The following is a 27,370-nucleotide window of genomic DNA, read 5'->3' as shown; positions in this document are numbered from 1 at the left end:
TGCTCCTTCATAAACTCTTATCTGGACAAAATGACAAGGCGGAAAAATTCACAACAAAAAAAAGAACAAGAGGCAATACCAAAGGCTAGGGACCTAATCAATACAGACATTGGTAATATGTCAGATATAGAGTTCAGAATGATGATTCTCAAGGTTCTAGCCGGGCTTGAAAAAGGCATGGAAGATATTAAAGCAACCCTCTCGGGAGATATAAAAGCCCTTTCTGGAGAAATAAAAGAACTAAAATCTAACCAAGTTGAAATCAAAAAAGCTATTAATGAGGTGCAATCAAAAATGGAGGCTCTCACTGCTAGGATAAATGAGGCAGAAGAAAGAATTAGCGATATAGAAGACCAAATGACAGAGAATAAAGAAGCTGAGCAAAAGAGGGACAAACAGCTACTGGACCACAAGGGGAGAATTCGAGAGATAAGTGACACCATAAGACGAAACAACATTAGAATAATTGGGATTCCAGAAGAAGAGGAAACGGAGAGGGGAGCAGAAGGTATATTGGAGAGAATTATTGGAGAGAATTTCCCCAATATGGCAAAGGGAACAAGCATCAAAATCCAGGAGGTTCAGAGAACCCCCCTCAAAATCAATAAGAATAGGTCTACACCCCGTCACCTAATAGTAAAATTGACAAGTCTTAGTGACAAAGAAAAGATCCTGAAAGCAGCCCGGGAAAAGAAGTCTGTAACGTACAATGGTAAAAATATTAGATTGGCAGCAGACTTATCCACAGAGACCTGGCAGGCCAGAAAGAGCTGGCATGATATATTCAGAGTACTAAATGAGAAAAACATGCAGCCAAGAATACTATATCCAGCTAGGCTATCATTGAAAATAGACGGAGAGATTAAAAGCTTCCAGGACAAACAAAAACTGAAAGAATTTGCAAATACCAAACCAGCTCTACAGGAAATATTGAAAGGGGTCCTCTAAGCAAAGAGAGACCCTCAAAGTAGTAGATCAGAAAGAAACAGAGACAATATACAATAACAGTCACCTTACAGGCAATACAATGGCACTAAATTCATATCTCTCAATACTTACCCTGAATGTTAATGGGCTAAATGCCCCAATCAAAAGACACAGGGTATCAGAATGGATCAAAAAACAAAAACCATCTATATGTTGCCTACAAGAAACTCATCTTACACCCGAAGACACCTCCAGGTTTAAAGTGAGGGGGTGGAAAAGAATTTACCATGCTAATGGACATCAGAAGAAAGCAGGAGTGGCAATCCTTATATCAGATCAATTAGATTTTAAGCAAAGATTATAATAAGAGATGAGGAGGGACACTATATCATACTCAAAGGAACTGTCCAACAAGAAGATCTAACAATTTTAAATATCTATGCCCCTAACGTGGGAGCAGCCAACTATATAAACCAATTAATAACAAAATCAAAGAAACACATCGACAAGAATACAATAATAGTAGGGGATTTTAACACTCCCCTCACTGAAATGGACAGATCATCCAAGCAAAAGATCAACAAGGAAATCAAGGCCTTAAATGACACACTGGACCAGATGGACATCACAGATATATTCAGAACATTTCATCCCAAAGCAACAGAATACACATTCTTCTCTAGTGCACATGGAACATTCTCCAGAATAGATCACATTCTTGGTCCTAAATCAAGTCTCAACCGGTATCAAAAGATTGGGATCATTCCCTGCATATTTTCAGACCACAATGCTCTAAAGCTAGAACTCAATAACAAGAGGAAATTTGGAAAGAACCCAAATACATGGAGACTAAACAGCATCCTTCTAAAGAATGAATGGGTCAACCAGGAAATCAAAGAAGAATTGAAAAAATTTATGGAAACAAATGATAATGAAAACACAACGTTTCAGAATCTGTGGGACACAACAAAGGCAGTCCTGAGAGGAAAATATATAGCGGTACAAGCCTTTCTCAAGAAACAAGAAAGGTCTCGGGTACACAACCTAACCCTACACCTAAAGGAGCTGGAGAAAGAACAAGAAAGAAACCCTAAACCTAGCAGGAGAAGAGAAATCATAAAGATCAGAGCAGAAATCAATGAAATAGAAACCAAAAAAACAATAGAACAAATCAACGAAACTAGGAGCTGGTTCTTTGAAAGAATTAATAAGATTGATAAACCCCTGGCCAGACTTATCAAAAAGAAAAGAGAGAGGACCCAAATAAATAAAATCATGAATGAAAGAGGAGAGATCACAACGAACACCAAAGAAATACAGACAATTATAAGAACATACTATGAGCAACTCTACGCCAACAAATTTGAAAATCTGGAAGAAATGGATGCTTTCCTAGAGACATATAAACTACCACAACTGAACCAGGAAGAAATAGAAAGCCTCAACAGACCCATAACCAGTAAGGAGATTGAAACAGTAATCAAAAATCTCCAAACAAACAAAAGCCCAGGGCCAGACGGCTTCCCGGGGGAATTCTACCAAACATTTAAAGAAGAACTAATTCCTATTCTCCTGAAACTGTTCCAAAAAATAGCAATAGAAGGAAAACTTCCAAACTCATTTTATGAGGCCAGCATCACCTTGATCCCAAAACCAGACAAGGATCCCAACAAAAAAGAGAACTACAGACCAATATCCTTGATGAACACAGATGCAAAAATTCTCGCCAAAATACTAGCCAATAGGATTCAACAGTACATTAAAAGGATTATTCACCACGACCAAGTGGGATTTATTCCAGGGCTGCAAGGCTGGTTCAACATCCGCAAATCAATCAATGTGATACAACACATTAATAAAAGAAAGAACAAGAACCATATGATACTCTCCATAGATGCTGAAAAAGCATTTGACAAAGTACAGCATCCCTTCCTGATCAAAACTCTTCAAAGTGTAGGGATAGACGGCACATACCTCAATATTATCAAAGCCATCTATGAAAAACCCACCGCAAATATCATTCTCAATGGAGAAAAACTGAAAGCTTTTCCGCTAAGGTCAGGAACACGGCAGGGATGTCCGTTATCACCACTGCTATTCAACATAGTACTAGAAGTCCTAGCCTCAGCAATCAGACAACAAAAGGAAATTAAAGGCATCCAAATCGGCAAAGAAGAAGTCAAACTATCACTCTTTGCAGATGATATGATACTATATGTGGAAAACCCAAAAGACTCCACTCCAAAACTGCTAGAACTTGTACAGGAATTCAGTCAAGTGTCAGGATATAAAATCAATGCACAGAAATCAGTTGCATTTCTCTACACCAACAACAAGACAGAAGAAAGAGAAATTAAGGAGTCCATCCCATTTACAATTGCGCCCAAAACTATAAGATACCTAGGAATAAACCTAACCAAAGAGACTAAGAATCTATACCCAGAAAACTATAAAGTACTCATGAAAGAAATTGAGGAAGACACAAAGAAATGGAAAAATGTTCCATGCTCCTGGATTGGAAGAATAAATATTGTGAAAATGTCTATGCTACCTAAAGCAATCTACACATTTAATGCAATTCCTATCAAAGTACCATCCATTTTTTTCAAAGAAATGGAACAAATAATCCTAAAATTTATATGGAACCAGAAAAGACCTCGAATAGCCAAAGGAATATTGAAAAAGAAAGCCAAAGTTGGTGGCATCACAATTCCGGACTTCAAGCTCTATTACAAAGCTGTCATCATCAAGACAGCATGGTACTGGCACAAAAACAGACACATAGATCAATGGAACAGAATAGAGAGCCCAGAAATGGACCCTCAACTCTATGGTCAACTCATCTTCGACAAAGCAGGAAAGAATGTCCAATGGAACAAAGACAGCCTCTTCAATAAATGGTGTTGGGAAAATTGGACAGCCACATGCAGAAAAATGAAATTGGATCATTTCCTTACACCACACACGAAAATAGACTCAAAATGGATGAAGGATCTCAATGTGAGAAAGGAATCCATCAAAATCCTCAAGGAGAACACAGGCAGCAACCTCTTCGACGTCAGCCGCAGCAACATCTTCCTAGGAACATCACCAAAGGCAAGGGAAGCAAGGGCAAAAATGAACTTTTGGGATTTTATCAAGATCAAAAGCTTTTGCACAGCAAAGGAAACAGTGAACAAAACCAAAAGACAACTGACAGAATGGGAGAAGATATTTGCAAATGACATATCAGATAAAGGGCTAGTGTCCAAAATCTATAAAGAACTTAGCAAACTCAACACCCAAAGAACAAATAATCCAATCAAGAAATGGGCAGAGGACATGAACAGACATTTCTGCAAAGAAGACATCCAGATGGCCAACAGACACATGAAAAAGTGCTCCATATCACTCGGCATCAGGGAAATACAAATCAAAACCACCATGAGATATCACCTCACACCAGTCAGAATGGCTAAAATTAACAAGTCAGGAAATGACAGATGCTGGCGAGGATGCGGAGAAAGGGGAACCCTCCTACACTGTTGGTGGGAATGCAAGCTGGTGCAACCACTCTGGAAAACAGCATGGAGGTTCCTCAAAATGTTGAAAATAGAACTACCCTATGACCCTGCAATTGCACTGCTGGGTATTTACCCTAAAGATACAAACATAGTGATCCGAAGGGGCACATGCACCCGAATGTTTATAGCAGCAATGTCTACAATAGCCAAACTATGGAAAGAACCTAGATGTCCATCTACAGACGAATGGATAAAGAAGATGTGGTATATATACACAATGGAATACTATGCAGCCATCAAAAGAAATGAAATCTTGCCATTTGCGACAACGTGGATGGAACTAGAGGGTATCATGCTTAGCGAAATAAGTCAATCGGAGAAAGACAACTATCATATGATCTCCCTGATATGAGGGAGAGGAGATGCAACATGGGGGGTCGAGGGGGTAGGAGAAGAGTAAATGAAACAAGATGGGATTGGGAGGGAGACAAACCATAAGTGACTCTTAATCTCACAAAACAAACTGAGGGTTGATGGGGGGAGGGGGTTGGGAGAGGGGGTGGGGTTATGGATATTGGGGAGGGTATGTGCTATGGTGAGTGTTGTGAAGTGTGTAAACCTGGCGATTCGCAGACCTGTACCCCTGGGGATAAAAATATATGTTTATAACGCTGTAAAAAAAAAAAAAAGAAAGAAAGAAAGAAAGGATGAATCCCCAAGTTTTGTAGCAATATGGACGGGACTGGAAGAGATTATGCTGAGTGAAATAAGTCAAGCAGAGAGAGTCAATTATCATATGGTTTCACTTATTTGTGGAGCATAACAAATAGCATGGAGGACAAGGGGAGATGGAGAGGAGAAGGGAGTTGAGGGAAATTGGAAGGGGAGGTGAACCATTAGAGACTATGGACTCTGAAAAACGATCTGAGAATTTTGAAGGGGTGGGGGGTGGGAGGTTGGGGGCACCAGGTGGTGGGTATTGTAGAGGGCACGGATTGCATGGAGCACTGGGTGTGGTGCAAAAATAATGAATACTGTTATGCTGAAAAAAATAAAAAAATTAAAATAAAAAAAAAAGCACAAAGAAATCTGAGGTCTTATTTTCATTTTAATGTTTAGATGAATCTGGCCTTAGAACCAAAGAGGGCAGCCTTTATCAACTAAAAGTATCTGAATAATTTAGGGAGGAAAAAGAAACGATCCTGAAGATATAGCACCAAGGTCCCCTGCCCACTAACCCTCCTCCTGTGGCCCCTTGCCACCTGCATGGTGTGGCTTCCTCTCACGCCCAGGGCCCTGGCATAATGCAGCTGCCTCCCGCAATTCTGAGCACCTCAGACACACTGCGTCCTAGGCAAAGGGTAACCTCTCCCCCTACCCCTCACACCCATCCGCTGCTTCTTCTCTCCCCTCCGTCCTCTTAGGCGGCACCACACCCCACTTGTCACCCAAGCAGAAAGTTGAGAGTTGCCCAAGATGGCTCCTACCCCACACCCCATTCTGATCAATCACCCCGTCCCGACAGCTCTGCCTCCTAAAGCCCATGACTGTCTCTGCATCCCCATGGACTGCCACCCTCACGCCACCCCCATCCAGATGTCTCTCAGCAATGACCTGGACTCTGGTCAGAGCAGCCTTCCTGGCCTCCCTCCCTTGGGTCTTTCCTTCCCTCCCAGGGTGGTTCTCCATTCAGCTGTGTGGCGGGGATTCTTACTAAAATGCAAACATGATAACGACACACCCCAGCCCAGTCTCCGCTGACTCTGTCCTGCCTCCAGGATCAAGGGCAAACTCTTCAGTCCCACAGGCAAACCCTTCACGAGCTGGATCCTGCTCACCTGTCCTTGCCCCCCAGCCCATTGCACCTCAGGTTCCAGCAGAACCTGAGCCCTGATTTTCCCAATATGCCACCTGTATGAGAGCTTCCATGTGGGATGTGATCTTGACCCCTGATGGCCTGGGGACAGTTTTCTACAGGCTCACTGCAGTATCTCCCCTCTGAGGCTTTCTGTGATCTCTTCCCCATATGCTGCCACCACACCTGGAACATTCTTCCTCATGGCACCAGCCAGCTACGAGAAGGCTGTCTGCCCTCAGAACCATCGGCGGTGATGGGAGGGACAGTGACAAATACCTAGCATGTTACTTGGCACATAGTAGGTGCTCTATTAATATTGGCCAAATGAATCAATGAACAGATGACATCCAAAAGGCATTGGCTCAGGCATCTTGCTGGCTCAGTTAGCAGAGCATGTAACTTTTGGTCTTGGGGTCATGGATTCAAGTCCCACGTTGGGGGGTAGTTTACTTAAAACAATAAAGGGGTCATTTTTAAAAAAGACATATGTTCAGTTTACACCAATATGAAATAAATTGCCAATTGATTTGTACATTTTGTATATTTGCTGTAGGTCAAACAATCTAAGGGGACATCACGGTCTAGATCCGGGCAAAGAGGAATCACAGCATGGGGAGGGACGCAAGCAGGAACTGAGCGCCTACTAGCAGGCACCGTCCAGGCCCTGGCGCTCACAGTCAGGGGAGGGATAGCGCTCCCATGTCCAGGAAGCTGGATGCCATGATTATAGACAATGAAGGAAAAGTTCAGGACGCTATGGAGTGTGTGGCAAGAGGACCTCATGTGGCTGGAAGGAAAGGCTTCCCTGGGGACAAAAGGTTCGACCTGAGTTAGCCAGGTCTCTTAAAGGGGACACAGTGAGCAGGGAAAAGATTCCCAGAGAGAGGAACGACCCGAGGGAGACCCAGAGGCCTCTGGTGAGAGCCTGCAGTGTGCACTTTGGAAACGGCAGGGAGTCCAAGAGGATGGAAACCTGAAACATCTTCTCCGTCTCTTGTACTTGTGCTGCTCTTTTCCAGCAGAATTTTAGTTCAAAGCAAGTATCTAAGCATGACTTTGGCTCTCTGGGGGGGTCTCTGTCCCCACGTAACCAGAGCTGGGCCTCACTCCTGGACTTTTAGGAACTTAGAAGACAGAAGGTTGACATGTAGCCCTTTCCTGTGTCACTGAGGGCACCGCTCTGGATGACATGGGATAACCCTGCTGATCGGGCCACACCGGGACAGAAGTCAGGCCAAGGGTGGCTCTGGACCTTACTGAAGGAACACTCTCGAGGGGCTTACTTCCTTCAAAGCCCATCTCCTCGTCAGGAACATGGGAGCAGCGATGCCTACCTCACAGGCTGATGAGCACCAGGAGAGCAGGGAACACGTTGGAATTTTCCACCTGTATCTCCAATGCCTAGCACAGGCTGGCACATAGTAGGCACTCAAAAATATCTGTGGAAATAATGAACGAATCCAGTCAGATAACATACATGGAAAAGGCTCTGGCAGTATGAAGTCTTTACCCACGACTGACGTTTGGAGCACTTGCCCACGAGAAGCCTACAATCTAGAGCCCATTTCTCCATGGCACAGGCTATCCTAGGAAGCTCTGGTGGCAGGCAGTGCGCGACGCCCACTGCCCCCCTGAGCACAGGAAGGATGTGCTCCGGGAGGAGCTGGGCTCTACCGCTTAACTACCCGGGAGCAGTTTCCTCACACAAACACCAAAAAACACTCATCCCCACTTCTTTCGAAAGAACCTAATTTCTCATTTTTTCCCCCAGAATCTCAGGACAGGTGAACTTCCTCAGGCCAGAGGATCCCTAAAGTCTCCAGACATCTCTGGCCCACTTACACGCTTAGACGCCTGATGGAACGCGCTAGGAGGACAGGCCCTTCAGCACCATGAACAGCGCCCAGCTCCCTGTGGCCACAAACAGGCCTTCTCCAAGGCGTGCTGAGTGGTCATTTAACTCTGTGCTTACTTACGTCCTCTCTCCACAACCAGACCATGAGCTCCAGGGGAGCAGGGGAACATCTCTTCTGCACACGTAGCTTCCCGACACACTTTGCTGTGCTGCCTACACTGAGCAGAACTCGCTAAGTGCCTGAAGATCCCCAGCCCACACTGGTTTGCCCGCGCACACACACACACACACACACAGCGCACAGCATGTCGCCGGCTGACCGCGTTCAGGCAGTGAGCATGCCGCTGGGACCCCCCCAGCCCAGCTGAGCGGAATGGCCTCTCCTCTCCTGATGTGTCAGCAGTCCCTCTCCCCGTCTCTCTCTCTCCCGTCCTCAAAGGGCTGTTGCACCATTAATCGTGATTTTCCAGGGTGGGTCCAAGAGGCAGCTGACAGCCGCCAGACGGTGTTTGGTGGCGGGGATGACAGAGGAAATCAGAGGGGCAGCCAGATTAATTACAGGTTTTCTCTCGTCTGTGGGCAACAAGATCTTGATTACTCCTCATGATGCTCCAGGCTCCTCAAGACAAATGGATGTGGGCTTCTCCGCTGTTCCGACCCCCCGGCTGGAAGACACTCCCAACTGCAGCCAGCAGCTTGGACGGAGCGTGCAGGGAAGCTGGGTGGCCAGGTCAAGGAAGCAGTGCTGCCCCAGACCCTGTGGTCTCCTTGAGGGGGGATCAACCTCTGGGGCCTGATAGAGTTGGGCAGCATGTCTAAGTTTTCCATCTCCCCCCGGGACCCTGGGAGGCAGGGACCCAGTGTTCACAGGCTCTGGGGGATAACCTCTCTGAGTCTGTTTCTTATTCTGTAAAATGAGGGAATAGGTCTAGATGATCTCTAAGTTCTTTCAAGTGGTGCCATTCTGCAGCTCTAAGAATTCGACTTCATGCTAACATTTACTGAATATACACTTTCTATGTGCAGAATATGGTTTCAGCCTCAGTGCTCCTCAGAAGAGCCCTGGGAGGCAGATTCTCACACTTTCTCCACCTGTAGATGTGGCAGCCGGAACTGCTGAGGTTACGTGAGACCTGCTATGGTCACCTGGCAGGCCAACGGGAATACCAGGCCACCGGCTCCAAGACCGGTTTGTACTCACTATTCTCTACATGTGCCTTCTCTCTGTATCCCAGAACTTGGCACACAGTTGGTACTTGAGGAAATGTTGGAATGTGATTATAATGATTATCATGATGTTGAAGAAGAGGAGTCGAATCCAAGTTGTTCTAGGGCCCATCTGCACGATTTTCACATTGGGGGAAGCAAGCAACAGAGAAAGGAGTCTGAGTGTCTCCCTTGGCCAAATGAACAGCCCAGGTGTCCTCAATGTTTGGGATTTACCATCAGGAGATGTGTCCAGGAGGTTGTGATGAGTTACAACGTGGCAGGTTAGCCAAAGGTGGCTTGCATCGGCTGGGGAGTTGGACCCGGTCTGACTCCTCAGATAAACTAAAGACAGCGGTGGCCAGCCCCGCCCAGGCCTGATACTGGGGAAGGGTATTCAAGGACCAAAGCAACCAGGGGAATCCGCTAGCACTCAGGACACGTGACAAGGGACAGCTGTCCCCCATTCTCAGACACTAACGAGCAGGACATGAGGAATAACCAGTCTCTCTTCCCCTCCAAGCCACTTCCTGTGTAGATCTAGCCTGAAGCCCTCAATCTACTTCTAAAGAATTCCCCCTCCCCAGGGGCCAGAGCAGGTGTCCCCCGCTTCCCAACCTACAGGCCACTCTGTGTCTTTATGCTGGTCACTTAAGCTCTGAGAGCTCCATTTCCACAAACGTGAACCATGGCCTAGGGCTCCTCCCTTGAGAAGCTGTTGCAATAGATTCTAGCTGTAATGCAATCAGTCCGTGAGAACTTCCATGCTTTCCTCTCACCACCCACCATTCAAGGCTCCCTCCAGCCCTACACACAGGCGTCCAGGACAGCATCCACAGCCTCTCCCAACAAGGCGGCCTCCCATGCCTCTCACATGTAATACCTACCGCACAGCTCTCTCATCCCCAAAACGCTGCTCTAAGTCAACCCCATCCCAGAAGCTTTCTCTGAAGGAAGTCATCTTCCTTCCTCATTCAGTCTCAGCCTAGCGGAGGAGAAAAACCAGGGACTGGAGGAGAAGAGCTGACTTTGGACCCATCTCTTAACCTCTCGTCTATAAAATGGGGAAATTATACTTCTACCATCTCCCTTACAGCGTTGCTAAGAGAACCAAATGAGCAAATGAGTGGAGCATTCCTTCACAGACGAGCAAAGTGCTTTCTAAGCAAAATGGTGTACCTTGTTCCTTTCCTCCAGACTGGCCAAAGCATATAGATATCCTTAACAACACTAGAGGATTGATACTTTATTCATTCCACAAATATTTCTACTGAGCGCCTACGAGCATGCACCGTCCAGGGCCTGGCGCTCATAGTCAGGGAAGGGACAGTGTCCTCCTATCCAGGAAGCTGGATGCCATGATTACAGACAATGAAGGAAAAGTTCAGGATGCTATGGAGTGTGCGGCAAGAGGACCTCATGTGATGGGAAGGGAAGGCTTCCCTGGGGACAAAAGGTTCGACCTGAGTTAGCCAGGTCTCTTAAAGGGGACACAGTGAGCAGGGAGAAGATTCTCAGACAGAGGAACGACCCGGGGGAGACCCAGAGGCCTCTGGTGGGAGCCAGCAGTGTGCATTTTGGTAATGGCAGGGAGTCCAAGAGGATGGAAAGCTGAAACATCTTCCCCATCTCTTGTATTTTCATCCTGTCTCCCTTGTTAGGGGCCCTTGCTTCCTGGATACAGCTCCGCACCTAAAGCCTGCTGCCTCTGTGAACCTGGCTCCGGACCCAGCCACCTTCCCAGACAAGCAGAGGAGGCCACAGCATCCAATCTGCTTTCCAGTGCAAAGGAGGTGGTTAGAGGTGAAAAGACAGGAAGTTTACCACCAGTCTTAGTGAGCTGGGAGAGGCGGGAAGAGGATCCCAGGGTCGGATATGACGGGCAAGACTGGCTGGGGTCGGTGAGAAACATCTCTGGCATTTATCTGAGGCCACCAGGCTGGGTCCTGGGGGAGATGAGCTCCTAAGAGAGACCACGTGAGCCGAGGCTTTGAAACAAAACTGCCCAGAGCTGGAGCTGTTGGTAACACATTTAGAGCAGAGAGACCTTGCAAGAGTGTCCACAGTGAAACAGAGAGTGAGCCGGGGACAAGGCGGATGCAGAGAGAAACTGCTTTTTAAGGACAGTGTTTTAATTACCTCCAGATAAACACAGCTCTTCTTCCCCTGCTCGCGATCTGTCTAGGTGTCTGGGAGGAGAGGGGTTGTCCTGGAGAGGCTTGGCCATGCCCTAGAGTGAAGCTGTATGCACCGTATGCGCCATAAGGAGATCTGGAAAGAGCCGGCACGGCTGGGTGGGCTCTGTGTGACGCAGGAGGGGAGGTTCATCAGAATTCAACTATCAGAAGCCAAAGACGGGTTATAAGAGACTCACGGGTGATGGTACGCAGACTCTCTCCCACTCCACTGAGGTCAAAGCCAGAGGAAAGTGCTCTGATGTTAGTAATGAAGAAGCACGTGGCAGACACGGAGCCTTCCCTTGACCCAGCAGAAGTGGAGTCTGTCCTGTCCACAGTCACTTCACGTACATATTGGTTTTTTGGTGTCTCTGACACCATGGTCAGAAAGCAAGGCCCTGTCCTCTTTTTCTAAGTGCCAGCCAGACCAGGGGCCAAACCAACTCTCCCTAGGTGTCTGCATTCCACGGGGAAGCCCAGGATGGACCCCCTGGGCTCTCCCCAGGGTGGAGGATGAGTGGGGGGTGGGGAGAAGATAAAGGTGCATAACAAACACGTGGTGTCCCCTTCAAGATGCAAAGCAACTGAGCTTATTCGAGCAGTCATCCAAGCAAAACGCAATCTCTGGGACTTGCCAAGAGCCTATGAACGGTCCATCCACCCCTTCCCTGCCATCCAGCTCTGTTGGCACCGACGGCCATCTGCTTAGGGGAGGCCTGGCACCAGGCTCTGGGAGTGCAGAGAACAGTCACTGGCTGCTGGCCAGTTGCCCCCCCCCCAGAGAGGGTTCTAGAACGGCAGTTAGGGTAGAAAGGAGACTTGCTTTTCATTCTAAAGTGTTCTCTACAGTGCGTGTGCATTTTCAGAGATTGGACTGCTGTTTCAATTAAGAAATCTACTTAATAATTTAAAAAACAATAAAGAATCCCAACTTTCTCAATGACTGGCTCAGAGATATGAGCATGCTACTTAAGCCCCTGAACGTGGGTCCCCTTGTTCTGTATAGTGAGGCTAAACACACCTCAGGTTCAAGTGCGCAGCGACTGCTGGGCCTGCCCGGGCCCCTCGTCAGCGTCGGCTGTTCTGAGCTGACCCTGGAGCCTGGTCTGAGATCACACTCCCCTCCCAGCCACAGTCCAAGCCCAACTCTCAGCCCTCCTTTCCTCCCCCCACAGCTCCCACCCCCTCCCCAGGCTACCTGCAGCCTCAGTGCTCACCTCTGAGTACCCCACACACACCTGAGCTCTGGTTATTGGCTGGATCCCATGCCCTGGGCAAAAGGAGGGCCCTCCCTCTGAAGGAGAGACCCCGGGGTGTGAGGGCTGCCATGTTCAGCGGGTCTCTGAGGGGCTTAGGAATGCAGAGGACACCCTCTCCAGCCACTGTCTTGGGCTTACGCGTTTGTAACAAGCCACAGGAGAGCACAGCTCGCATTCAGCTTGCCAAAGTCCCATCACTTTCCCTCTGCCATGGCCCGGAGAGGTCCAGTCCTTCCCTTGTGGATGACAGGAAGTCCAAGGGCACCCATAGTCTCAGAAGGACTGTGGGGGAGAACCTTGACCTCCTTAGCTAAGCAGGGAGCTGTCTCCACACTCCGCATCCCCCACCTAGGGACCATGGTGAAAGGAGCACAGAACATGACCATGGGAGCCCAGCTCCTTTCTCTCCAAGAAGGGGAGAGAAAGGCTGTGAGCATTGCTCCTCTACTGATGGGGCTGCCACCCAGAGGGGGCCTGGACACACCTCCAAGAACGCTGCCGCAGAGCCTTCCAGAACACCGTCTGCCCTGGAAAAGGAGGACGTCACAAGCAGCACACCTGTGAACGCATGACGTGCCACAATCGCAAAGCAGCTTTCACAAGACAGGGCAGCCTTCATCACCAAATGAGAAAGAAGCGTTGGGAAGACAGAGGCGGAGAGCATCCCCGGGCCTGGGCAGGTGAGCCGCATTCTTGGACAGTGCAAGCACATGCTGCTTAGGAAGGAAGACCTTCTAGCAGGGCACCAGGAAAAGCAAGAGGTGTCCAAAGGGCAGTGACTAACCAGCTTGGCAGAGGTACACTACCCAGAGACAGATAAGTATTGGGGTCAGATTCTAGAAGGCCTCGAATGCCAAGGTTAAGGAGCTGGGACTTTATTGTGTAGGCAATAAAGAGCCACACTGAAAATTTCTGGGTAAGGGAGGGTGAATCCTGGAGCTGCGCTTGCAGGAGATCAATGAGAATGAGGTGTGCCAGATGGCCTGGAGGCCAGAGAGGCTGGGGAGTGGGCACTTAGCCACTGCAGGAGAGCCCGAGATTGTAGAAGAAGCCATGCCTAAAGGGAACAGACCCTGAACTGCTGAACATTAGGGTGCTAGACTGGATTGCCCACAGACTGGAAAAGAAAGGTTCTAGGCTGACAAGCGTTGGGCAAGAGCACAGTCTTCATGGGTCTCCAAGGAAAGCAGAGCCCAAGGCAGCCCAAAGCCAGCCTCGGCAGGACACAGGACATCAAACATTCGGCAGGGCCTGGATGGGGCCCAACGGGGAGGGACTCTGTGGATGAGTGAACTGGGAGTCAGAAGGCCTGCATTCAAACCTGACTTTGCCACTGTTCCCTGTAGAACGGTATTATGGTCCAGTCCTCCAGCCTCTCTGGCTCTTAGTTTCCCATAAAACAGGCACAAGGCTGTTCAAAAATTGAAGAGGATAGGATGTGTCCAAAAATGTTTTCATAACCTGCAATCAGAAAGTCTGGAAGATTTTCTTCTAGATCAGTCTCTAGGGTTTGTTTGAGCTAATCTCCTCCACCTCCCCCCCCCCCCGCAACATTTTATTCCTTGTCTTTTGTCCTAAATCTATGTCTGACTCCCCATCTCTCAGAATGATCGAACAGATGAATGATTTATCATTGTTTTCTATAAAACACCTAGGACAATGTTTTCCACCTAGTTGGAGCTCAATAAATGTACGATTAATTATTAAAAGTGAACCTATAGAGGATGTTTTAATCCTACTCATCATTCCCCTGCTCAGTGACTCATCTTAATATCAATGCTAGGACAAAAAAAAAAATTAGGATGATAGGTTGAGAGATCTCTCCCCTCTCCCATCTCCCTTCACATAATTCCTCCCAAAGGAAGGCCCCATAAGGCAGAGGTTAGCAGCACGAAGCTCTGTGTCTGCTTCAGACCGTTCCTTGAGTCGGGACTCGGTTTCTTACTAGCAGTGACGCTGGGCAAGTGAGTCATCGCCCCAAGCCTCAGTTTCCCCACCCACAAAATGGAGAAAATGTTAGCTCTTCCTAAGTTTGCTTTCAAAGATTCCCCGTGACCTTAGCAATGCAGCTGCAAACATAGTGTGGCCTGCCTGCCCTGATACTGAGCTTACTGAGACAGCTACTGTGTTATTGTGACTATTGTTATTATTGCCCAGAGCCAAATCACTGTGATTTGGGGGGAGGTTGTATTTGGGTACAGATTTCCCATTAGTGTGGATGATGGTGTGTGCTTTGTGACCGCCAATAGATCAAGCTTCTCATTGCTTTCAACTGGAGAAAACACATTTCAGAGAGCTCTGAAATGCCTCGACCCCCAAGCCAATCTAACAACCAGCTATCAAGTGGCATCTGGGGCTGGGGGCACTGAGTGGATCAGTCGCCCTTATGGTGCTAACCCAGCGTTAATGGTGCAAGTGAATTACAAACAAGGCCCACCTGCTGTGCTCAGCAACAAACCCGGCAGGAGGGTAATTGCCCGGAACTTGAGCACAGGGGGACACAGCAGGCGGGGAAGACATTAAACATGGGGAGGAACGACTTCCCAACGCTTTCCTTTTCCACACAGACCCAAGGAGAAGCCAGCAGGCAAGGGGACAGGAAGCCAGCAGGCACCAGATGGGGAACGCTCCAGAACTGCAGAAGAAAGGTCTTCCAGCAGACCACAGCTGGCTGTCCGGAGCAGCGCCCTCCACAGATCTGAGAGCAAGGGGAGAACATCTGGGTCAGCTCCACGCTGCCTGGTATCCCTCCATGAGCTGGGATGACAAGAATGTCCAGCACGGCCAAGAGCACCACCCCACGGGAAGGCACCCTCCTTGATACCAAGCACCCCCCATCCCCATTGAGGAATCTGGGGTAGAATGATGTGCTCGCCCAAGTTGGCGTAGGCCATGATGGCATGAAGACCATTCATCTCTTCATCCAGATCTTGGCGTGCATTTATTAGGCATTGGTGGCAAGTGAGGGCAAAGCAAATAGGACACGAGACACTCTTTCAAGGAGAGTCAGGCACAGACATCCTTCACTGGGCACAGGCTGGGCCGGGCAGTCACATAGCCAAGATAAAAAGCAGTGCCTAAAATCCTAGGCAGAGAGCTCTAGTGATGCCCAGGCACGGTCCAGGCAAGGACCATTAAGCTGGTCTTGAAGGACCCAGACACACACACAGCCGCACACACGCACGTGCACCCTTCATACAGACATACACCATGTACCGTGTGTGCACAGACACACACATGTAGCCAGGATTTCGGCATCTGAACAGGAGGCATGCAGCCCAAGGCTCTCATAGTCCCATCAAGATCTTAACATGCCCTGAAGCCAAAAAGAAAGGGACAAACTCCGGTACACAGTGGAAAGCAAGCCTTGTCTTTGACCATCTTTACGGTCTCTTGCAGGCCAGAAAAGTTGAGCCCTTCCTCTTTTCCCCCGCTCCTGGAAAGGCCTACCAAAGCCCTGAGAAGTGCCATTATAAGCAGGGACCTCCCTCTGGGCTTGGCCACGGGGGCAATCCTTCCTCTTCCTCCTCCTGAGAAATCAGACCATGACAAGGGGCAGGGACATTTCAGGACACCCATGAGGGGCCGGCAGGTGCATCAGCTCTGCAAGGCTAACTCCCAATGCCAGCCCCCTCGTTTACTAGCTGGGATCAAGACATGGACCTCTCAGCCTGGGCAGCCTCCCCTGTAGAACACTGATGATAACAGAACCTACCTCGTCGGGCTGTTGGCCATTTTAAATGAGAAATGCATATGAAGTGCCCAGTACAGTGCCTGGCACATAGTTGAGCCCCCAGTAAATACACCCCAGTAAATATATTCCAAATATAACTCACAATGGCCCCACATTCCTGCTACCTAGAAGCAAAGAGCTCTGCCGATAGGGGTCTACACATTTACTCCAGCAAAGGGCCTTTTCATAGGCACGATTTCCTTCATGCAACGAGGATTCACTGAGCACCCAGTGTGGGGAAGCATGTCTTACACAAATGTCCTTGTCCTTGAAGCATTTATGAATCATAAGAAAAAGAAACCCACCTGTGTCCTGCAGAGCTGTACATACACACACGCGCACACACACACAATCATACACACGTATATACGCATATGTGCATACTTTTATGCATACACACAGAAACACGGAGCCCCTGGAAACTGCTCGTCTACACTGAAAGTACTAGTATCCACACTCTGTGACCTGATGATTATAAGAGTCTAGGCAGGAGGTGGCGCAGGAATGACTATACTATTTCTGGAAGAGGAAACTGAGGCTCAGAGAAATTAAATGTCTTGCCCAAAACCCAGGGAAGGGCATCCCGGGGACTGACGTTCCTGGGCACCCACTCTGCGCCCTGTGCATACGGGTGACTTTGCCCCTTCCATGTGCTCCCACCATCCGGTCCCACAAAAACCCTCTGAGGCCCTAGTCAGAACCCTCTTGCGGAAGATGAGGAAACAGAAACTCAGCAAGGGTAGGTAATTCTCCAAGGATCACAAAGCTAATAAGCAACGGGCCAGGATGCAAACAGTTTGTCTGACTCAGACCCGCCAGCTTCTCCCAGGGGGCTGGGGAAGATTTAGTACATGGCACAGTTCTGATTAATTGTCGCCTCTCTGGCTGCAGGCCCAGCAGCCCGGGCTCTGACCTCCCACAAAGCCTGGTGACAGGCCTACTGTGCACCAGGGAGTGCGCTGTGAAGGGCAACGCCAAGTCCCCAAGGTTCCTCGCACACTCCCTGCACGATGCCACCCGGGGGGCCTTTGCATGGGTTCTTCCCTTTGCCTGGAACATTCTTCCACCAGAAGACTGGCTCATGCTTTCACCTTCTTCCAGGCCTTGACTCAAATCTCAGTCTCCAGATGTCTTTATCCTCCCCGTTCTACTTTTCCTTTCTTCCCGTAACACCTACCACCTCCTAGTTTATTATATAACTTTCTGACTTATTTATGTTTCTTATTTATATAGGTTGCCCCAACACACGCTTTCTAAAATGTAAGCTCCCTATGAATTTGGTCTCCTTTGCTCCTCGGGCCTCCGACGCAGCTAGAGTAATGCGTGTCATACAGCAGGCGCTCAATAAAGGTGCAGAACTAATATGAGAAACCTCTCGTTCACGGCTATCAACGTTACACAGGCAGAGCACTGAGGAGGCTGTGCATATTCTGGGGAGGGGGCTGAGGCTCCCAGGAGCTTCCCAATTCTGCTGGGGGTAGGGCAGCCTCAGGAGCTCGGAGATCAGAGGACGGCCTATTGATTAGGTGACAATTCAGACACAAAGACAGCATTAGAAGCTTCCTATTTACAATGTTCTGACAGCCAACAAGATGAAGTGAGAAGAAGGGCATCAGAGAATTTCAAGGCGTTCTTGTCTAGGATACAAGGAGAACCCAAGGCCACGTCAGAGCCCAGCTGAAGCCTGGAAGCCAGGTTCTGCTTATCAGCATATCCTGAAGGGACAGCAACATGGCGAAGAGACAGGGGGACGGTGGGTCTTCACAGCCTGGGAAGTTGAGAGTCGGGGAAAACCCAACTCCTGGTGAAGACCGATCCCAGAATCTCCATGTAGCAAGGGACCTTGGAAATCACACAGCACAGGCTCCTCGGCTTACAGATAGAAAAATGAGGCTCAGAGAGGGAAAACGACTTCATCGAGGTCAAGAATTGGTGCCAGAGCAGGTTCTAAAACCCGACTCTCCTGACTGCTTGGTCAATGCCTTCTTCATGTAGTACTCGCTCACTAAAACATTTTGGTTTTTTTTTTAATTTGTTTGTTTTACTATCTTACACAAACCAGCACTGTACTGGATGGTGGGGACACAAGACACTATGCCGAACGGATAAACACACAGGCAGCCATCAGATTCATATACAAGGTGCACAGTGTTATCCCGGAGGAAGTGTGGGCTGGTTGCCATGGGAACACGGGGTGGGGGGGGGGTCCCCATGCCACAGTCGGGACATCAGGAGGAATCCTCAGAAGCAAGAATGTTGAAGCCAGAGTCGGAGTGGGCCAGAGGGAAGGGGAGTGGCGGGAGGAGGAAACAGCACCTACGGACATGGCCAGAAGGGGAGAGGAAATGGGGATCTTTAGGAATCTGAAAGCAGTGAGAAATGATGCCCAGAGGCACACGGGACCCGGTCATCCAAGGCTTTGGCAGCCAAGCTAAGAGATTTGAATGTTATCCTAAGGGTAATGTGAGCCATTGAAGAGTTGTAAGTAAACGGGTGACATTATCAGAATTACTTATAGGAAGATCACTCTGGCTGAACCTAAACAGTTTTAGAGGGTTCCGGCTGGGGTCTGGGATGATGAGCTGGATGGGTGTCCTGGCGAGAGTTAAGGATGACATAGAGGCAGTGCAGGAAGAGGCATGTTTGCATCTAGACCTCTTTAGAGGGTAGAGCTGGATCATGAAGAAACCAGAAGGAAGAAGGACTTCCTGCCTTCTAGAATGAGCAACTGTGTGGACATTGGTTCCACCAGAGGAGAGACGGGGGTGGGGGGGGCAGGTAGGGGCAGGGGGCAGGGGATGGAATGACACCCCATCCCAGAAGAACAGAGGAACCAACAGTCAGGAGGAAGGGACAGCGAACCTTGAGATGCCAAGAGCGCCGGTGGTATGCATGTCCAGCAAGAGAATAAACAGCAGGCCCTTGAAATCCTCCCATACAAAGCTCAGACCGTTTGGGGCTAAGCTCCAAGGTCACCTTTCCAGCTGTCTGTGGTGCTCCCAAGTCAGCAGAGCCTTTGGACAGCCTGTGACTTCTTCCCCAGGGGCTGAACCTCTACTCTTCCAACATCAAGGGGCCAGCTTGGAGAAGGAGAATGTTCAGAAAGGCACATAAAGTTATTTCTCACTCCTGAAAAAAGGCCCCTGCTTACCATGCCACTTTAGAAGACACAACTGAGAGACAGCAGAGCATGGCAATGAAGAACACAGACACTGGGGACAAATTCCAACTCCACCCGCTAGCTGTGTGATCTCGTGCAGGTTACTTAACTTCTCTGTGCCTTGTTGCCCTCATTAGGAATATGGGGTTAAGAAAAATATGTGCCTTCTCACAGAGCTGTGAAGGTTAAGCGAATTAACATTTGTCAAAGAGCTTAGAAGAGGGTCTGGCAGACAGTAAGCACCGCATACTTGTTAAATTAATAAAAATATACGCATAACATGGGGATTTAGATGCTGTCGCCGGAACAAGATAATTGGTAGTAGGGGAGGTGAGGTTCTGCAGGCCAAGGGGACCCAGGAGAAAGAAGGAGCATTCTGCAGTGTGGGCTTTAAGCACTCTGGCACTCCTCATTAGGGAAAATACTGGGCTGAGCCAAACGAATAGATTAAAGCAGCTTTAGCCTCAGATCACTCCGAGAAATAATTATTCTGGGTGTGGATCTTCTTTAAGAAGTAATGTTTCCTGCAGAAACAGAGCAAAGACACCCCAAATAGCTTTGATGTGTGTGGCGTTTGACCAGCTTTCATGATATTGTGGGAGGTGGGGTAGTCCTGTCCTATGTGTATCAGGCTCTCTCTCTAAAACACTGAAATTCACAGCACATTTGCTATGCAGCTCAGCAAAAGGTGTATGAATAAAGACGAGCCTGCTTGCTCAACACTGCTCAGCCAGCAAGCCTGAGAGGTACTCACTCTGGCTGTGGAGAGGGGGAGGAAAGCCCATCCCAGGAGGGCACCCTGACATTGTATTCCTACAGGCTCGTGGTCCTGCTTCGACTTTGTCACTTGCTAGTGAAAACAATACAGCCCCAACACGAGGTCACTGGCTTCCCCCGAGATCGCAGGTCCCTGCGCCTCGCTTCTGGAATGGAAAGGAAAAATTGCTGGTCGTGGGGCGCCTGGGTGGCTCAGTGGATTGAGCCGCTGCCTTCGGCTCAGGTCATGTTCTCAGGATCCTGGGATCGAGTCCCGCATCGGGCTCTCTGCTCAGAAGGGTGCCTGCTTCCCTCTATCTCTCTGCCTGCCTCTCCGTCTACTTGTGATCTCTCTCTGTCAAATAAATAAATAAAATCTTAAAAAAAAAAAAAATTGCTGGTCGTGCGTTTACTCTCGCTCTTGCTCCTTCTTTCTCTCTTCCCTTCCTTCCTGCCTCTTTTCATTCTCATCTGTTCTTTGTGACTCCTCCCTCCAAGCTGGCTACCAGAGGCCTATGTCCAGGGCAGCCCAGGGCAACGGGGCCCTCTGAGACAGAGTGGGGGGAAGCTCATTTCACATCAGTTTAATCTCTGGGTCTCTGTGAAACTTAAAGAGAAGGAAGCTCTTGCCCAGCCAGACACCCCTGACCACGGTCCTGGACTCATCCCATTCCCAGGAACACTCAGGACCCAAAGAGCAGCACTGTCTCTAAGGAGGAATCCTGGTGGGTCCCCACAATGCCCCAGTACAGCTTTCCTAAGCTGCTTTCCTTAGACCAGTTGGTATAAGGACCAGCCCTGGCCAAAACCGTGATCTACATGAAATCTGTTCACTCATTCATCCAACCGGCACTTCTGAGCACCTACTCAGCACCGTGCATGGCCTAGGAGCTGAAAATATCACTGTTCAACACTCTTGCCCTCATGGAGTACTGCAGAGTCCCATGAGGGGGTGTGGGGGGGACAGCTAACGGAGGGGCACCTAAGCTCTCCTGGGGGTGGAGGTCAGAGGAAGGCTCCAGGAGAACACCATTTAGCCTGAGAGGTAAAAGAGAAATAAGAAAGACATGTCCAAGAATATTCGAGGCATCCCTATTCATGAAATTCAAAAACTAGACTTCTCAATGTCCACCAGCCACAGAATGGATCAATTGCAGGATATTCACACAATGGAACACAGCCATGAAATGAACAAGGTATAACAACTCAGGCGAATCCCACAAGGAGAAGAACACTGAACAAAAGGAAGCCAGACACAAAAGGTGCATGCTCCGTGATTCCACGTCCGTGCGCTTCCGGAAGAGGCAAGGCTTGGCCCTGGTACTGGGAGTCAGGACGGTGGGGACCTTCGGGTCACAGGGACCCGTGGGGGGTCCGACTGGGACAACTGTGCAGTTTCTCAACCCAGGTATTGGTTATAACGGTGTGTTCACTGCAAAAACTCAAAACTATACACTTATGATTTCTTCATTGGTTGGTACGCTGGAATGACTTCCACGAAAAAGTTTACATTTAAAAAAAAATTAAGGCGGGGGGAGCCTGGGTGGCTCAGTGGGTTAAGCCTCTGCCTTCGGTTCAGGTCATGATCTCAGGGTCCTGGGATCGAGTCCCGCATCAGGCTCTCTGCTCAGCAGGGAGCCTGCTTCCTCCTCTCCCTCTGCCTGCCTCTCTGCCTACTTGTGGTCTCTCTGTCAAATAAGTAAATAAAATCTTTAAAAAAAATTTTTTAAGATAAATAAGAGATAAGCTGGCAAAGCAGAGGTGCTGCCGATCTTCAAAGCCCTTCACCATCTCTCAATCACCCAAGTGACCCTACGCCCCTTCCAAGCGGCAGTCTACACCTCTTAATCTACAGTCAGACCAGAAAGCATCAGATTAATTAATTCACACTAAATTGTCCATGACTAAAATCCATTCAACAGTATGACCCCTCCCTGGGGGATGTCCTTTTTAATAAAGCAGATTCGCCTGAACTCCAGATAGTAACCATGGCCAGGCAGGAGCAAGGAGACCTAAGCTATGGGGTGGAGGGCTCCTCCCTAGCGCCTTCAACACCCCCGATGCCATCGCTTCACCCAAAGACCGTGGGACACGCTGAGCGTCCTGCTTCTTCCAGGAGCGTGAGCCACAGTGGAGGGAGGCACCTTCTGCAGGGGGTGCCTCCTTACCCTAAGGCACGGAGAGTTGGCGCTCCAGGCAGAGGGGAGGTGGCGGGTGTCATGGGTGTGTCCGTGCAAGGCCTGCCAGGGACTGCAACTTTATACTGACAAAACACAAACAGGATTTTGACCTATATCTCTTAATTGACATAGCTGATTGTCCTTTAGGCAGCTCTGTCGCGTTTCCAAGAATTACCCAAATATTTCCCTGCTCCTGAGCACGTGGGAATTGCTATAGATTTGTGATCTCGGACAAAAATTCACAGCAGGCAGAGCAGGAAGCAGATGCATCGTGGGGACCAGGACCTAAGGCTTCCGTGGGGACAGTTGCAGGCCACACCTGGCTGCCTCCACTCTTCTCAGTCCTGAAAGTGAATAAGGGACCAGGAAACAAACCCCTCAGGCTTCTCAAGGTCCCTGGGTCTTTTTTTTCCCCAGACTTGGCTCGGGCAAGGAGACTGGCAGAGAGGAGAGAGAAACCCCTCCCTGGCTGGGGGCATCTCCCCCTCCTGCCAGCGAGGGTCTCACAAGAGCTCTGGAGATGAAGGTCTCCCGCTCTCCAGACTCTTTCAAACCCGCTGTCTCCAGATCAGTGGTTTTCCCAGACATAGCAACAGGTCCCCCGTCTGACAGACTCAGCCCTGAATAGGTCCCCAGGGGAACAAAGACACACACACACACACACACACACACTCTCTCTCTCTCTCTCTCTCTTTCTCTTTCTCTCTCTCTCTCAAGTGCCTCTCAGGGGAGGCAGGCCTGCGGGCCGGAGTCTCGAACCTGGGAGGGCTCTTTCCAGAACCCGGGGGCAGGGCCCTGCACACAGGCTCTGCAGGGGGGCAAACAAGGGCAGGACCCTTGAGGGAGGAGGAGACCATGTGTGCCAGGTGGGCGCCTCTCTGGGCTCCCTCTGCTTTCACCTGGGAAGCGGCAGTACAGGCGTGAACCAGTAAAGGTGTGAATCTCACCTTCACCTTGGAGTCCCCATGGGCTGTGGGACCTCAGCCATGGCCCCGGCACATAGCTGGGGGTCTGTGATCTACTCCAACCACCTTAGGGAGATAAAGACAGCTGCCATCAAACACAGGGCACCTGGGGCTGCCTCCTGCCGTGTATTAGGGACTAAGCACGTGACAGGTACCACTCCAGGCACTTTACATACCTATCGCTCTCAATCACGCAAACCGAAAGGCGGGTCTGAAGAGCCCCATTTTAGGGACAGGGTCCAGGAAGGAGCAGCAGCTGCTCTGACATGGTACAGCTTTCAAGCGGAAGCAATGGGATCTGAACCCACATCTGGCCCCCTTCAGAGCCTGCACGGCTCACCGAGACACTAGCTCTCCCCTGTGACACACTCACAGCTACACAGCTGCATAAGCAAAGAGGTTCCCAGTGGCTTTTTTGTGCATCCCACAGTAGATGTTCTGCAAGTGGGGCGTTTCTCCCCCCCAGATCTCCAAACACAGCCATGCCTCCCTTCTCTCTCTCTTGGCTGGCTCCCCACCAGCAAACACCAGGAAGCCAGCAGGGGGAGAGAGAGTTCTCATACCCTCTCCCAGCCCTTCCCCTTCCACCTAGGAAACGTTGCATTTTCATTTCTTCACATGAAAAAGCTACATCAGTAGTTTTAATGCTTAGAATTTCTCTTAAGCAATAAAAGTTAACAGCCTCTCAGGTCCCTAATTGAGCCCCACCACCAACAAGGGAGGCAGCCTAACTTCAGACACGGGGTACTATGCTGAAAACTTCTAAGTCAAAGGGATTTTAGACAGATAGACGCAAACACACACAGGCACGTGTGCGCAGAGAGGCGCAGGGACCATTCCAGAAGACGGTCTGCTGTCTGCTCCTAATCAGGGAGCTGCGATTCCCGAGACCGGCCCCCAGGAGCGGCTCCTCTCTGATTCAGGGGGCCATGCAAGCCCAACATAGCTTCAGACATTTAAGCACTTTAAATACACCAATTATGATAATACCCTGCTGACGGCATTTCATCCTAAGTGAAGGCTCAGGCCAAGAAGATGCGGAAATCATCATCAACGCACAGACAGTGCCCTTGGCCGACGCTCCTCCTCGCTATTGCGTGGGTGGTCCCCGGGCTGCTGTTCCCCACGGCAAAAGACAAGGCACTTACAGCGGGGGGACAGAGGTGCCACCGTCTGTGTTCCTGAGTGAACCAGGTGACTTCTGGAGCTCTTCACCTGCGAAATAACGGGCCTGCCTCACAGGTTCCAGGTGAGGAAGGAGGCAGCCACGTGGGAACTCTAAGAGGGTTACAAACAGGCGTATTGAGTAAGGATTAGCAGCCACTCCCCCAACCCACAAGTCCCTGGGCAGCAACCCCCAGCGGCTAAGCGGAGCGCAGTTCTCCCATTCCGGCACACAGAACGAAGGGGCCCGGGGTCCCTGGAGAAAGGCGTGTTCACCATGAACACAGAGAGGCCTCTGGGGGCTGCCAATGGTAGTACAGAGGGCTGCAGGGGACTGGGAGGACACTTCCCCCACCCCATCCCCAGGACTCCCTGAACACCATTCCTGCAGGACCAAAGTTCACAGCAAGGCGAACAGGGGGTGTGATGAGCACGGGGTGTGATACGCAACTGGTGAATTACGGAACTCTACATCTGAAACCAATGGTAACACCGTATTCACCCGTTGAATTTAAATAAGTTTAAAAAAAAAAAAAAGATGAACGGAGGAAAGGCAGAAGGGGTAGGAACACTCAGGAAAAGAGGGACAAGTTTTAGACCTTTCACAGCTTGGAGCTAACCTGGAGGCAGGCCTGGCTGGCACAGAGAAGCCCTTGGCAATGAGCATGGAGTTCTAAGTGGCTCCAGAATTCTGAGAAGGCGTGCTGCGTCTGAGAGTACGGATGAAGACACAGAATGGAGATAAAGAGGACAGAATGGGAGCAGCTGGGTGCGGAAGCCCCATTAGGAGCTGGGTCCTTTCCATCTTTGTCTCACTTAATCCTGCTAAATCTCTAAGACGGCTTCTGCCCTCCCTCACTTTCCAGATGGGGAAGGCTGCCGAGGGAAGGGTACGTGCCCCCACCAGCTGCACGACAGCACATGACGATGCTGGCCTGCAGCTGGGGCCACCCGCAAAGCCCACACCCTCACCCCATTCCCACCCCACCAGGCTCTACAGCTGAGGTTCCGGGCAGAGGTGTCCCACGCACCTCTTACAAGCCCAGCTAGATTCTGGGAGCTCTGGGGTGAAGAGGAATAGGAGACAGACCCTTGACCTCAAAGAGCTTCCGGAAGAATTTGAAAGACAAGCCCAAGACTCATGAGGCAATCATCACAATCAGCTCTAAATTATGAGAAAATTAAAGAGTTCACAGCAAGAATCATCTTCAAACGCTCTCTCATGACATCAGCGGGGAAGACCTCTGCTGACCTCATGCCCCCACCCCCCAGAGGCCTCCGCCCTCTCTTTCTCTGATGATGACGGGGCTGCTGAACTTACCAGCTGGTCACCTCTATTCTGGGACCCCACTAGGCTCCCAACCCCTCGGAGGCCTGGCCCCGGATAACACACCAACCCACCCTGTGCATCAATGGGCAAGCCATGCACCTGCAGCCTGGCCACTCCGAGTGTGGCCCAGAGACCATGGCAGTGGCATCACCAGGGAGCTTGTGAGAAATACACATCCTCAGGCTCCATTTCAGAATCCTACTGAGTCAGAATCTGCCTTCTGACGAGGTCTCCAAGTGATTCATGAGCAGATTAAAGTCTGAAAAGTGTTCTGGAACTCCCAACCAGCCTCACAGCCAGCACTGTCAGAACTGGAAGGCATGGTGACAATGATGACACCAGCATCGAGAGCAGACAGGACAGATAACACATTCCAGGTGCCGTCTAAGAGCTAAACACGGAGCTCGGCGCTCTATGCCTCTCTACCAATACTCCCAAAAGCCCAGAGTGGCTGGTGCTGGGATGATCCCCATTCTGCAGACAGAACTGAGGCAGACACAGGCTAAGCCTCCTCGTAAAAAGCTGGGACCCAGAGCCAGACCATCCAATGTCCCGGCCCCTGCCTCATTCTTTCCTGCAGATGCAGGCGAGAAGCAGAGCCCTTCTCCAAGAACTCAGGGGTCACCTGGGCACGTGTTCTCATCTCACAGGTGAAGAAGCAGGTCCGGCAAGAGAAGGGCCCCCGCCTGAGATCCCACGGCCGAGGCCCCAGAACCATGGTCGGTGTACTTCCCAGAATCCTATACTGCCCTCCCCCAGCATCCAGTGGTGTTGCCCGGAAGGGCCAGGAGTAAATCATTAGCTCATCTGTGCTCAACACGATACAGACTCACGGACCCTAACAGAAGCTTGCTCCTGAGAGCTTCTTCCTTACCTGAAGCTCCGGAGACAGGGTCCCAGCGACCCCTGCACACAGCCCAGCACCCGGGGAAGAGGAGTCAGGGGCGGGCTTCTCTGCCGATGGCAGGCCCCCTGGCAGCGTGGGGAAGGGTGGAGATGGCTGCGAGCTCAGAACCCTGGCAGAAGTGTTGCTTCAAGGCCTGGATGGCCCCCTCTTCCCAGAGGGCTGCCAGGAGCACAGGCAACCCAAGGAGATTCTGATTCACCCTCGTTATTCCGGCACATTTCGATTTGTTTCAGGAACCCTTTAAGAGCATCACAAAGAGGCCAGGCAGCCTTTTGTCTGAGCTAAAGAGCAGGCCCCTGGGAGGCCTGTCTTGCCCACTCCGAGGGGCTCAGCTCCCACATAGTCCGCTGAAGGGCCTTCTGCTCACCCTAGAGGCTGACAGGTGAGCGG

General features: G+C 50.0%; 1 protein-coding gene across 2 annotated transcripts in view; it reads right to left on the bottom strand.

The window, feature by feature from the left end:
- The window catches only part of GRIK4 (glutamate ionotropic receptor kainate type subunit 4), a 422,274-nt gene that overhangs the window by 295,070 nt on the left and 99,834 nt on the right, over positions 1 to 27,370 (bottom strand). For both annotated transcript variants that reach the window (XM_047693414.1, XM_047693415.1), the window contains exon 2: positions 7,623 to 7,727. The gene's annotated coding sequence lies outside the window, so the exon portion shown is untranslated. The remainder of the gene's footprint in view (positions 1 to 7,622; positions 7,728 to 27,370) is intronic.

Source organism: Lutra lutra, chromosome 10, assembly GCF_902655055.1.
Source record: "Lutra lutra chromosome 10, mLutLut1.2, whole genome shotgun sequence".
NCBI classification, from domain to species: Eukaryota; Metazoa; Chordata; class Mammalia; order Carnivora; family Mustelidae; genus Lutra; species Lutra lutra.
The sequence above is the reverse complement of the archived record's forward strand: the minus strand, read 5'-3'. Positions and strand labels throughout refer to the sequence as shown.